This window comes from Eumetopias jubatus, unplaced genomic scaffold (assembly GCF_037043125.1).
Source record: "Eumetopias jubatus isolate StellerSeaLion01/CBP00866 unplaced genomic scaffold, mEumJub1_p1.0 scaffold_1, whole genome shotgun sequence".
In the NCBI taxonomy this organism is placed as follows: domain Eukaryota; kingdom Metazoa; phylum Chordata; class Mammalia; order Carnivora; family Otariidae; genus Eumetopias; species Eumetopias jubatus.
This window is the reverse complement of record NW_028274807.1, coordinates 88663581-88678746: the sequence shown is the minus strand read 5'-3', so window position 1 is coordinate 88678746 and position 15166 is coordinate 88663581. Positions and strand designations below refer to the sequence as shown.

The 15166-nt window shown below is 38.0% G+C and overlaps 1 pseudogene; it reads left to right on the top strand.

The window, feature by feature from the left end:
* The first annotated feature begins 365 nt into the window (after window positions 1-365).
* On the top strand, window positions 366-1782 carry LOC114207039 (elongation factor 1-alpha 1 pseudogene; annotated as a pseudogene).
* Window positions 1783-15166: the final 13384 nt, after the last annotated feature.

Here is a 15166-nt window from a genome sequence, read left to right as displayed (position 1 = left end):
AAGAAACTATAGGAGAATATTTTACAGCTTCAGGGTAGGAAGCTGTTCATTTTAAAAAATGAACATATGCAATCATAAGCAAAAAAGGAAATTTTTTCATCAAGGTCAAGTAAAAAATAAAACAAGGCATTGTAAGAAAATTTAAAATACAAACAAAATACCTAGAAATCATATTTGTAACATATATAATAGACAAAAGCATTAAATCTTTGATTACTCTAATACCTACACATCAGTATGGAAAAAGCATTTTTTAAATGTACAGAGAACAGTGAACACGCAGAAAAGAAAAAAATGAATGGCAAATAAAGATATGAAAAGATAGCTTTTTTTCACAACGGGTTTGCCACCAGAACACAGGTGTCATGAAAACCACCGCTCAACCTAAACCAAAATGGAAAAAGGAAAAGACTCACACTGACATCGTCGTCATTGGACACGTAGATTCAGGCAAGTCTACCACTACTGGTCATCTGATCTACAAATGTCGTGGGATCGACAAAAGAACTATTGACAAATTTGAGAAGGAGGCTGCTGAGATGGGAAAGGGCTCCTTCAAGTATGCCTGGGTCTTGGATAAACTGAAAGCTGAACGTGAACGTGGTATCACCATTGATATCTCCCTGGGGAAATTCAAGACCAGCAAGTATTATGTGACCATCACTGATGCCCCAGGACACAGAGACTTTATCAAAAACAGGATTACAGGCACATCTCAGGCTGACTGTGCTGTCCTGATTGTTGCTGCTGGTGTCAGTGAATTTGAAGCTGGTATCTCCAAGAACGGGCAGACCCGTGAGCATGCCCTTCTGGCTTACACACTGGGTAGAAAACCACTAATTGTTGGTGTTAACAAGGTGGATTCCACTGAGCCACCCTACAGCCAGAAGAGATACAAGGAAATCGTTAAGGAAGTCAGCACCTACATTAAGAAAATCGGCTACAACCCTGACACAGTAGCATTTGTGCCAATTTCTGGTTGGAACGGTGACAACATGCTGGAGCCAAGTGCTAACATGCCTTGGTTCAAGGGATGGAAAGTCACCCGTAAAGATGGGAATGCCAGTGGAACCACACTGCTTGAAGCTCTGGATCGCATTCTGCCACCAACTCGTCCAACTGACAAGCCCTTGCGTCTGCCTCTCCAGGACGTCTACAAAATTGGTGGTATTGGTACTGTCCCTGTGGGCCAAGTGGAGACTGGTGTTCTTAAACCTGGCATGGGGTCACCTTTGCTCCAGTCAATGTTACAACTGAAGTAAAGTCTGTTGAAATGCACCGTGAAGCTTTGAGTGAGGCTCTTCCTGGGGACAAGGTGGGCTTCAATGTAAAGAGCATACTGTCAAAGATGTTCGTCCTGGCAATGTGGTTGGTGACAGCAAAACTGACCCACCAATGGAAGCAGCTGGCTTCATGGCTCAGGTGATTATCCTGAACCATCCAGGCCAAATCAGTGCTGGATATGCACCTATGCTGGATTGTCACACGGCTCACATTGCTTGCAAGTTTGCTGAGCTGAAGGAGAAAACAGATCGTCATTCCAGAAAAAAGCTGGAAGATGGTCCCAAGTTCTTGAAATCTGGTAATGCTGCCATTGTTGATATGGTTCCTGGCAAGCCTATGTGTGTTGAGAGCTTCTCTGACTCTCCTCCTCTGGGCTGTTTTGCTGTTCGTGACATGAGACAGACGGTTGCTGTGGGTGCCATCAAAGCAGTGGACAAGATGGCAGCTGGAGCTGGCAAGGTCACCGAGTCTGCCCAGAAAACTCAGAAGGCTAAATGAATAGTATCCCCAATACCTGCCACCCCAGTCTTCATCAGTGGTGGAAGAACAGTGGAAGAACTGTTTGTGTCAATTGGCCATTTAAGTTTAATAGTAAGAGACTGGTTAATGATAACAGTGCATCGTAAAACCTTCAGAAGGAAAGGAGAATGTTTTGTGGATCATTTGTTTTGTGTGTGTGTGTGTATGTGGCAGTTTTAAGTTATTAGTTTTTAAAATCAGTACTTTTTAATGGAAACAACTTGACCAAAACTCTGTCACAGAATTTTGAGACCCATTAAAACAAAAGTTTAATGAAGAAAAAAAAAAGACATGAAAAGATTATATTACTAGTACTCAGAAAGAGGTAAGTTAAGAGAATAATGAGGTATTATTTCATACTCCCCGAATTTGAAAAAATAGAAGTCTGTTAGTAGAAAAACTTGTGAGAATATAGACTAACTAGAACTCTTTCCCCCCACAGCTAGAAGTATTCACTGGAAAACAGTCTACCACTATCTAGTAAAGCTCAAAAAGCACATACCCTACAAGACAGCAATAGCACTTCTATGTAATGCCTCACTGAAATTCTTGTGGACATTATATGAGTGCTTATTGTATAAGTCTCCATATTAAAAAAAAAAATTAACACTGTCTTGACAAGTAAACACAAACCCCCCAAGACAATCACAGCTAGTAACAGTGTTTGAGCTGGAATCCCAAAAATGAATTTTGTGATCCTAAAACCCATGATTATCATATCATACAATTCTCTTTCAAACTAGATTGTTTGCAGTATTACAACCTAAAATCCTTTAAAATCTCCAATGTAAGCACTCCTATTCATTGGTTACATTGTGTTTACCTCTGACTTGTAACTATGACAGCTTAAGTTGTCCAAGTGCTTCAATCGGGACATCTATTTTAGCAGATTAACACACAGCTATATTTTTTTGAAAACCTCAGTGAAGAAACTGAGTCCATTTCCAAGAACTTTTATTTATAAGAAGAGGTTAAATAATTATTTCACTAATTAAAATGCCTGGACATTTACTGAATCATTTTGATGTGCCTTCTATCCAAGTTTTGGATATTACCTCCTGTAATCTCAGTAACTGCATATTTTAAATGTCAAAGCAATTGTTCGTTGTTTCCCACTATACATTCTCTACTTCTTTATTTTAGAAAGAGGTCCCTCCAAGTTTTGGCTGTGACTATGGCCTACTAGCTGCAGACATATCCTCTCAGACTCCGTGTAGCCATGTTGGCCTGGCAACAGAGCCCTGGCCAATGGGGAGAAAGCAAGAATGTTGGCTGTATATTCTAGGACAACCTCAAAATGGAAACTGGTTGCCCCCATTTTCCCTATTTCACCTTGCATTGGCTGGAAACTATGATCACAAGCCTTGATTCCGGAGATAAAAGCCATGCATTGAGGATTACAAAACCGTCGTGTCAGCCCTGGACTGCTCAACTCTGAACTATTTTCATGAGAGAAAAATACACTTCCTGCTTACTTAAATCATTGTATTTTTGCCTCAGGCTAAGTTTAATTTGTTCTTTAACTAACATAAATTAACACTTATGTATCACAGGAGAGTAAATCGATACTCAAAAATTAAGAACTTTGTCCATGGCACGCCTCGGTGGTTCTGTGGGTTAAGTGTCCAACTCTTGATCTTGGCTTGGGTCATGATCTCAGGGGTGTGAGGTCAAGCCCCATGTTGGGCTCCATACTGGGAGTGGAGCCTCCTTAAGATTATCTCTGTGCCTCTTTCTCCTTCTCCCTCTCTCTCTCTCTGTCTCTCTTAAGAAAAAATAAAAAATAAAAAACAACTTTGTCCCTGATCATACGAATAGGAGGCATCAAAATAATGTGTAAAGAGTGGTATTTCTGACTCCAAAGGTTGTATAATATGCACCTCACTCGGAGGCAGGGAAAGTCTGACCCAACTGCATGAATTCTCAAATGTAATTGTAAAGGCTGGCTTCAAAGTGACTGGTGACTGAAGCCCAGGGCACATGGGAACACCAATTAGGAAATGTTTGGCTCTTTTATATTTGTTTAAAAAGGAGGCCAATATTGTGCTAGGAACAACTCGGGGCACCTGCTTGGGGATTTAATCTGGTTCAGAGGTGATGAGGAGATTACACAATATGCTTCTCAGGCATTCCACCACATCCACCCTGACAGGAAGCATAAAATATTTTGTTATCTAATAGGAAGTTAGTTCTTAGAAGTCACAGTTAAATTTCCTTGCTTTCAGCTTATAGCACATGAAATATCACCAATGTGTTAGGAGAGACACTGATAGAATGTATTTAATTTTCTCAGTGGCCTAATGAGGAATGTGTCAGTGAAAGAGCTCAGCAGCTAATGTCCCAAACAACACTGACTACAAAATTTTCCTGCACAGAAGTAGAAATATAATAAATCTAGGCAAAGAAGAGCTATTTGGTTACCAAGCAGTGACTTGGAACCAAGGCAGCAATTCTCTCTCAATCTAAAAAGAAAATGCATTTCGTTCTTGCAGCTAGTTCAATTAAAATAAAACACATGAAAACATTAAGTTCTCTTTTCCTTGGTGCCAGAGTTGCAGGAGGACTAAAGAGATACTTAACATGGGCAATATTTCAGTCATAAAAACTAATCTTCTCTGTTAGTGATGTGTTCTGGGGAAAATTCAAAGGCACCAAGTACATTAGAGTGGCGCAGATGCACAGCAGATTCAAGAAGCACAATACAAACAGGAGGTTTTATTAGAGATTTCCTCATTGTCAGAAACACTATCAAATAAAGATAACAAATATTTGAGAGGAATCTGGAGAGAAAAAAAAAGGAAAATGGATGGGGCGCGTGGGTGGCTCAGTCATTAAGCGTCTGCCTTTGGCTCAGGTCATGATCCTGGCCAGGGTCCTGGGATCAGGCCCCGCACTGGGCTCCCTGCTCAGCAGAAAGCCTGCTTCTCCCTCTCCCACTCCCCCTGCTTCTGTTCTTTCTCTTGCTTTGTCTTTGTAAAATAAATAAATACAATCTTTAAAAAAAAAAAGGAAAATAGAGCACTTCTGTTTGCCAATATATTTATAAGAGAAGACATTGAGCAAAATGAAAACTGAATGAAAATTAATTTTGAAATTCTAATTCCTTTCTTGAAAATTAGATCTGAATAGTAATATAAATGTGTGTGTATGTACATATGTGTGTAGATATAAATACAGGTATTTACACAAGTGTGTGTGTGTATAAAATATCTATGTGTCTTTGTGTATTTATAACTACACATACACATATATAGACACATATATATTTAAGGAAATTGGAGGTTAAGTGGAATTATTTTTGTTAGTCATAACGATAAAATGAAATAAAAGAATTTTCTTTGATTGTTATGTTGAGAAGTGATGTTTTTCAGACTCTTATCTAAAATAGAACAATAAATTCCAGCTCTGATTTTTTTTCCATATTAAGTTTTTAAATCCAAGTGAACCATAGAGCAACTTGTACATAGCTATTCATTCTCTGATAAAGTGTATGGGAACTCTATATCAGAGAGCAAATTCACTATATGTTTTATTAGATATGCTTTGGTAGAATTCTAAATAGTTCCATAATATAGAATTTTGAGGTTAAGAACCAATGGAGAATACTGTGAATTCTTTCTTGATAGCTTTGCAATGTCTAATCTGCCATTAATTCTATTCAGTGGATTTTTCATTTTAAGCATTGTGATTGTCATTTCTAATTCAAACAGGATCTTCTTTTAAAGCTTACATTTATTTACTTAACTTTTTACACATATGGCACATAGTTATAATCTCTTAATGTCCTTGTCTGCTAATTTTAACATCTTTGTCAGTTCTCAATCAAAAATGATTGATTATTGCGCTCCTTCGGAATTGCATTTTACTGCTTCTTTACATGCCTGGTAATCTTTCATTGGATGCTCAGTATTTGTTAGGTTCTGAATGTTTTTGTATTTCTATTCTTCTTTAGCTTCTTTCTGACATATGCTTAAGTTACTTGGATATAGGCTGATACTTTGGATTTTGTTTTTATTTTTCATTTGGCTGATTAGAAGCAGAGTTCAGTTTAGGGCTAATTATCCCCACTACTGAGACAAGGCATTCCTGAGTACTCTACCCAATATTCCATGCTATGAGTTCTTCCAGTCTAGCTGGTTGGAATAGTCACTGTTCTTGGCTTTGTAAGAGCCCAGCACTATTTCTTCTAATATTTTTAGATAATTCTTTTACTAGCCTTGGGTAGTGTCCTCACTTATATGCAGTGATCATTACTCTACTGAATACTTGAAGAAGACCCTCTGATGGATTGCCTTTTTGGTACTTTGTCCTACAAAATCAAAACACCTTTTTCTCTCCTGAATTTTGTTTGTTTGACATGGACCTACAAACTTTATATGATAGAGGATATGGGTTAAAATAAATAAATTAAATAAATAAATAAATAAAATTACCAAGGTATAACAAATAGATCAAATTTGTTTATTTAGTCCTGAATCACAAAACATTTATTAAGGAAATTAACATCAATCATTGTTTAGCACTTTTTTCCAATGATCTCTAACTCATAATTGATTTTAGCAACAGTTTTCTTTTTATGTAACTTTGTTTTTCATTTCCACTCTCCAAAAATGGATGTTCCATGATATGTGGAAGTAAAATTATGTTTTTTTACCTTATAAGATATATTAATTGCCACACTAACTGCCAAAATATTTCTACAGGCTTCTACCAGAAACACTATATTAGATACCATTTCTGTGGATTGACAGAAACAGATCCATACAGTGAAGCCTATTTTGTCTCTTAAAGGCTTTTTCCTTTTTTTTCTTTAAAGATTTTATTTATTCATTTGAGCCACAACAATAGAGAGAGAGAGAGAGCATGAGCAGGGGGAGAGGGAGAAGCAGGCTCCCCACTGAGCCAGAAGCCTGATGTGGGGCTCGATCCCAGGACTCTGGGATCATGACCTGAGCCAAAGGCAGATGCTTAACCATCTCAGCCACCGAGGCACCCTAAAGCCTTCTTTCTACAGAAGAGGGTGTCAACTTGGTTTCAGTCTTGCTAAAGGCAGGTTGATGTGAGACCAGTCTGCTGTTCTGGCTGAGAAAAGAGAAATTTCATATTGAAACCATTTGAGACATTTTAGCATGACCTTGGTAAACATTGTTCAGTGAAATAACCCCATATAGAGTGAGGAGAATATGCAGAATATGCTCAGGGGATAGTCTCACCAAGTTATTTGTGCAGCAACTCAGTATGTCTCCATGCCATGCATTCACTCTTCCTGGAAAAAATGGGGACAGACAAAAGCAACAACAAAGCAACAGCAATAGCAAAATGATATTTGTAACAGGGATTGTGGATATCATTTAAGTGTTTTTGTTTGGGGTAAACAAAAATCCAAGAAAGTAGGGAACATTGAAAAGATATATAGCAAAGGTCAAATTATAAGGTGCTGAAATACAATATGAGAATTAGAAAATATATATGTATTATACATGAAATATGGACTTTCAACAAACATTTTATGATTTGATAACAAGGTAAAGAAGAATAATTTCAGTTGAGGAGAGCAAATAAAATGAATGTAAATGACTTTTTTTTTTCCTTGACTAGTAAGTAGAGCATTACATACTTCATCATGAGAGCCACTTTTATAAACCACATAAATGAGTTTTATGATGATAGCAAATCAGAGGTATGTGAGAAATATTATAATCTGAGTCAAAATAATTTTACCATTAATGCCTGGTTCAGTTTACTGATAACTGAAATTTATTGTACTATAGTTTCATAGAAATGAGGAACATATGCTATTCAATAAACACTATGAAGAGTAAAAAAAAAACTAAGTTGGAAGTCATTGGAGAATAGTTCTTTGATTGTTTGCTTGGAGTAAGTATAAAACTCAGTATAATGAGTCATCTAAGGGCAGAGAGAGTACACAAATGAAAAGGAATCATATATTACAAAATAGCACTTTGATGAGTTCCAACATGAGATATTTTTTTGGTAATAATAAGGTTATTATTGCTTTGAAAAGTTATAGTTTAGGACAGATGATACCATGTTATGAGAAGAAAACTGATGAGAAATAGCTAAGGAAATCAGAAGAGTGACAACAGTAATTGGATTGCTCTCATTGGCTATAAAATTAGAAGACACTTTGAAAGCATAATAAACATATGAATTATGTTTTGAGAGATTCAGGCTGGAAGTTATCACACAAAAAGACTCAGAAAAAAACTCCTTGGGGTTGAAATTAATCAAAATTGATCACAGTTCTCTGGCATAGTTTTCCTTTTTTGTTATCAAAGAATTTCACTCCTTAATGCCAAAGTGGGTGCCAGAGTTTTAACAGGCCAAATTACACTGATCCTTAGTTCTGGTGCTGATTATAAGTTTCTTGAATAGGAAGGAAAACAAAAAACAAAAAACACATAGGTGAGCAACGTAAGGCTCTGCTTTGTATACTAAACATTTTAATACTGATAATTACATTTAGAAAACTAAGACAATGTAATCATTAATTATCATGGGTTGGAGCCCAAACTGATACAATTTACTAATTTGAAAACTTGAATCACATTTTTATGAGAGGAATCTATCTTGATCTTCCATTTTTATTAATTATGGCTCCTTAAATTGCAAGCTACTAATGATAGAGATAGAAGAATAACATCGGTGACTGATTGGGCAATAAATGCTCATTCTTTTCCTTAAGTTCATAAACAGATACATTAGAAGGAGTAGCTATTTCAATCATTTTTTCCTAGGGAAAAGGGAAAAACAAAACAAAACAAAAAAATGGCTCCCTAGGAAAGTCATGTATGACCATCCTTGTAAATAATTAGTCCATAGCCTAAAGGTAGGGGCCAAGTCTTTCATTAAATAATTCAATAACTAAACATTCTTCTAAGTGATAAGAATACAGTAATAAAAACATACAAAAATCTCTGCACTTACGGTGCTTGCATTCTACTTTTCGAGACAATAATTGAATACAATAAATGGGGGGCGCAGAGCAAGATGTCAGAGGAGTAGGAGACCTGGATTTCGTCTGGTCCCAGGAATTCAGCTGGATAGGGACCAAACCATTCTGAACACCTACAAACATAACAACAACTCTCTGAACAGAAAAGCGACCACTTTCTGGAAGGTAGGATGTGTGGAGAAGTGATCTGAGGTGATATTCGGGAGGATAGATGGTGAGGGAGGGGGCCTCCATCAGCCGCGTCTGGCAAGTGATAGAGCAGCAGAGCACAAAATTGGAAATTTTAGAAGTCTGCTCCACTGAGGGACATCACTCCAGTGGCTAAGCGGGGCGTGGAACCCTCGCAGGACATTGTCGTCTCAGGACCTTCAGGGTCACAGAAAGACTGGGGCTGCCTGACTGCAGCAGAGCTCCCAGGTATCGGAGAGGGGAAGCCTGCTGTAGAGATGGAGCTGAGGCCCGGGCTCTTAGCTCCGGGTTGCCATAAACTGTGATCCACAGCACAGTCAGGCCACTGCTCCTCCAGCAGGAACCCAACAAGGAGCAGATCCGGGGGAACTCCCCTTCCTCCCCCAGGAGGAGAGGTGTGGGAGCGCACCGCAGGATTTGCTGGGTTTGGAGACTCCACATGGGGTTGTGTGCCAGAGATAGAAACACTCAGTCACAGGCCGGAGACGGGAAGATGGGAGCGATTGACTGAATTTCTCTGGGGGCTCACTGAGGAGTGGGACCCGGAGTTCTTGGCTCCTCTGGGGCGGAGATTAGAGGCTGCCATTTTCACTCTCATCCTCCAAAGCTGTACCGAAAGCTTGCAGGGAACAAAAGCTCCCGAGAGCAAACCCGAGCAGATTACTTAGCCTGGACCTGCAAGGGCGGGGCAATTCCACCTCCTGCAAAGACATTTGGGAACCATGACAACAGGCCCTTCCCACAGAAGATCAGTAAGAACAGCCAGCAACGACCAAGTTTACCGATCAATGAGAACAGCAGAACTCCAGCACTAGGGGAATACTGCACATAGAATCCATGACTTTTTTACCATGATTATTTAGTCTTTCAAAGTTAATTATTTTTTACCTTTTTTTTTTTTGAGTTTTCCTTTTTCCCTTTTTCAACCAATATCTTACCAATCCCTTTTTTAAAAAACATTTTTATTTTTCATTTTTAGAGTCATATTGTATCCTTTCATAGTAGTTACCCTTATTTTTGGTATGTTATTCTCTCTTTAAAATTTTGAGATTCAGTTTCTTCTAACAGATCAAAATACACCCTAAATCTCTAGTGTATGGCTTTGTTCTAGTCTCCTGCCTGATCACATTCTCTCACTTTTTTCTTTTTTTTATATATAGCCTCTTCTTTCTTTTTTCAAATAACTTCTTATCTTATCAATTCCTTTTATAAATCTTTTATAATTTTCAACTTTGCAGTCATATTCCATCCATTCATCTATTAACCCTTATGTTTGTACATATATAAGTTTTTCTTTCTTTAAAATTTTGGGAGGCACTTTCTTCTAACAAACCAAATTACACCCAAAATCTAGTGTGTGGCACAGATCTATGCACCACCCTGATCATATTTGATCATATTCTTTTTTCTTTTGTTTTGTTTTATTCTGTTTTTGTTTTTATCTTTTTCTTTTTCTTTTTTCTTTCTTTCCCTTTCTTTTCCCCTGGTTTCAGGTCTTTTCTGACTTGTTTAGAATATATTTTCTGGGGACGTTGTTACCCTGTTAGCATTTTGTTCTCTCATTCATCTATTCTCCTCTGGACAAAATGACAAGATGGAAAAAATCACCTCAACAAAAAGAACAAGAGGCAGTACCGACTGCCAGGGACCTACTCAATACGGCCGTTGGTACGATGTCAGAACTAGAGTTCAGAATGATGACTTTAAAGATACTACCTGGGCTTGAAAAAAGCATGGAAGTTATTAGAGAAACCTTTTCTGGAGAAATACAAGAACTAAAATCTAACCAAGTCGAAATCAAAAAGGCTATTAATGAGGTGTAATAAAAAATGGGGGCTCTAACTGCTAGGATAAATGAGGCAGAAGAGAGAATTAGTGATACAGAAGACCAAATGATGGAAAAGAAAGGAGCTGAGAAAAAGAGAGATAAACAACAACTGGATCACGAGGGCAGAATTTGAGAGATAAGCAACACCATAAGACAAAACAACATTAGAATAATTGGGATCCCAGAAGAAGAAGAAAGAGAGAGAGGGGCAGAAGGTATATTGGAGCAAATTATAGCAGAGAACTTCCCTAATTTGGGGAAGGAAACAAGCATCAAAATCCAGGAGGCACAGAAACCCCCCCTTAAAATCAATAAAAATAGGTCAACACCCTGACATCTAATAGTAAAACTTACGAGTGTCGGAGACAAAGAAAAAATCCTGAAAGCAACTCGGGAGAAGAGACCTGTAACCTACAATGGTAGAAACATTAGATTGGCAACAGACCTATCCACAGAGATCCGGCAGGCCAGAAAGGACTGGCATGAGATATTCAGAGCACTAAATGAGAAAAATATGCAGCCAAGAATACTATATCCAGCTAGGCTGTCGTTGAAAATAGAAGGAGAGATGAAAAGCTTCCAGGACAAACAAAAACTAAAGGAATTTGCAAACATGAAACCAGCCCTACAAGAAATATTGAAAGGGGTCCTCTAAGCAAAGAGAGAGCCTAAAAGCAACAAGTACCAGAAAGGAGTACAGACAATATACGGTAACAGTCACCTTACAGGCAATACAATGGCACTAAATTCATATCTTTCAATAGTTACCCTGAATGTAAATGGGCTAAATGCCCCAATCAAAAGACACAGGCTATCAGATTGGATAAAAAACCAAGACCCATCAATATGCAGTCTGCAAGAGACTCATTTTAGACCCAAAGACACCCCCAGATTGAAAGTGAGGGGGTGGAAAACCATTTACCATGCTAATGGGCACCAAAAGAAAGCTGGGGTGGCAATCCTTATATCAGACAAATTAGATTTTAAAACAAACACTGTAATAAGAGATGAAGAAGGACACTATATTCTACTTAAAGGGTCTATCCAACAAGAAGATCTAACAATTGTAAATATTTATGCCCCTAACATGGAGCAGACAATTATATAAGGCAATTAATAACAAAAGCAAAGAAACACTTTGACAACAATACAATAATAGTGGGGAATTTTAACACCCCCCGACTGAAATGGACAGATCATCTAAGTAAAAGATCAACAAGAAAACAAAGACTTTAAATGACATCCTGGACCAAATGAACTGCACAGGTATATTCAGAACATTCCATCCCAAAGCAATGGAATACACATTCTTCTCTAGTGCCCATGGAACGGTCTCTAGAATAGATCACATCCTAGGTCACAAATCAGGTCTCAACCAGTACCAAAAAATTGGGATTATTCCCTGCATATTTTCAGACCACAAAGCTTTGAAACTAGAACTCAGTCACAAGAGGAAAGTCAGAAAGAACTCAAAAACATGGAGACTAAAGAGCATCCTACTAAAGAATGAATGGGTCAACCAGGAAATTAAAGAAGAATTTAAAAAATTCATGGAAACCAATGAAAATGAAAACATAACTGTTCAAAATTTTTGGGATACAGCAAAGGTATTCCTAAGAGGAAAGTATATAGCAATACAAGCCTTTCCTAAGAAAAAAGAAAGGTCTCAAGTACACAACCTAACCCTAAACCTAAAGGAGCTAGAGCAAAAACAGCAAATAAAGCCTAAATGCAGCAGGAGAAGATAAATAATAAAGATCAGAGCAGAAATCAATGAAATAGAAACGAAAAGAACAGTAGAACAGATCAACGAAACAAGGAGGTGGTTCTTTGAAAGAATTAATAAGATTGATAAACCCATGGCCAGACTTATCAAAAAGAAAAGAGAAATGACCCAAATCAACAAAATTATGAATGAAAGAGGAGAGATCACAACCAACACCAAAGATATACAAACAATTATAAGAACATATTATGAGCAACTATATGCCAGCAAATTAGATAACCTGGAAGAAATGGATGCATTCCTAGAGATGTATCCACTACCAAAACTGAACCAGGAAGAAATAAAAAACCTGAACAGACCTATAACCACTAAGGAAATTGAAGCAGTCATCAAAAATCTCCCAACAAACAAAAGCCCAGGGCCAGATGGCTTCCCAGGGGAATTCTACCAAACATTTAAAGAAGAATTAATACCTATTCTTATGAAACTGTTCCAAGAAATAGAAATGGAAAGAAAACTTCCAAACTCGTTTTATGAGACCACCATTACCTTGATCCCAAAACCAGACAAAGACCCCATCGAAAAAGAGAATTACAGACCAATATCCTTGATGAACATGGATGCAAAAATTCTCACCAAAATACTAGCCAATAGGAAGCAACAGTACATTCAAAGGATTATTCACCATGACCAAGTGGGATTTATCCTTGGGCTGCAAGGTTGGTTCAACATCTGCAAATCAATCAATGTGATACAATACATCAATAAAAGAAAGAACAAGAACCATATGATCCTCTCAATAGATCCAGAAAAGTATTTGACAAAGTACAGCATCCTTTCTTGATCAAAACTCTTCAGAATATAGGCATAGAGGGTACATACCTCAATATCATAAAAGCCATCTATGAAAAACCCACAGTGAATATCATTCTCAAAGGGAAAATGCTGAGAGCTTTCCCCCTAAGGTCAGGAACGTGGCAGGGATGTCCACTATCACCACTGCTATTCAAAATAGTATTAGAAATCCTAGCCATAGCAATCAGACAACAAAAAGTTATAAAAAGCATCCAAATTGGCAAAGAAGAAGTCAAGCTCTCACTGTTTGCAGATGATCTGATACTTTATGTGGAAAACCCAAAAAATTCCACCCCAAAAGTACTAGAACTCATACAGGAATTCAGTAAAGTGGCAGGATACAAAATCAATGCACAGAAATCAGTGGCATTCCTATACACCAACAACAAGACAGAAGAGAGAGAAATTAAGGAGTCGATCCCATTTACAATTGCACCCCAAACTGTAAGATACCTAGAAATAAATGTAACCAAAGAGGCAAAGGATCTGTACTCAGAAAACTATAAAATACTCAGGAAAGAAATTGAGGAAGACACAGAAATGGAAAAACGTTCCATGCTCATGGATTGGAAGAACAAATGTTGTGAAGATGTCAATGCTACCCAGAGCAATCTACACATTCAAAGCAATCCCCATCAAAATGCCATCCAATTTTTTCAAAGAAATGGAACAAATAATCCTAAAATTTGTATGGAACCAGAAAAGACCTCGAATACCCAGAGGAAAAAGTAAAGCAAAGCTGGCGGCATCACAATTCCGGACTTCCAGCTCTATTACAAAGCTGTCATCAACAAGACAGTATGGTACTGGCACAAATTAGACACATAGATCAATGGAATAGAATAGAGAGCCCAGAAATGGACCCTCAACTCTATGGTCAACTAATCTTCGGCAAAGAAGGAAAGAATGTCCAATGGAAAAAAGACGGTCTCTTCAACAAATGGTGTTAGGAAAATTGGACAGCCACAGGGAGAAGAATGAAACTGGACCATTTCCTTACACCACACACAAAAATAGACTCAAAATGGTTGAAAGACCTAAATGTGAGACAGGAGTCCATCAACATCCTAAAGGAGAACACAAGCAGCAACCTCTTCGACCTCAGCCGCAGCAACTTCTTCCTAGAAACATCGCCAAAGGCAAGGGAAACAAGGGCAAAAATGAACTATTGAGACTTCGTCAAGATAAAAAGCTTTTGCACAGCAAAAGAAACAGCCAACAAAACCAAAAGACAACAGACAGAATGGGAGATGTTTGCAAATGACATATTAGATAAAGGCCTAGTATCCAAAATCTCTAAAGAACTTACCAAACTCAACACCCAAAGAAAAAATGATCCAATCAAGAAATGGGCAGAAGACATGAACAGACATTTTTCCAAAGAAGACATCCAAACGGCCAAGAGACACATGAAAAAGTGCTCAACATCGCTCAGCATCAGGGAAATCCAAATCAAAACCTCAATGAGATATGACCTCACACCAGTCAGAATGGCTAAAATTAACAAGTCAGGAAGTGACAGATTATGGCGGGGATGTGGAGAAAGGGGAACGCCCCCCTACACTGTTGGTGGTAATGCAAGCTGGTGTAGCCACTCTGGAAAACAGGATGGAGGTTCTTCAAAAAGTTGAAAATAGAGCTACCATAGGATCCAGCAATTGCACTACTGGGTATTTACCCCAAAGATACAAATGTAGGGATCTGAAGGGGTATGTGACTCCGATGTTTATAGCAGCAATGTCCAAAACTGTGGAAAGAGCCAAGATGTCCATCAACAGATGAATGGATA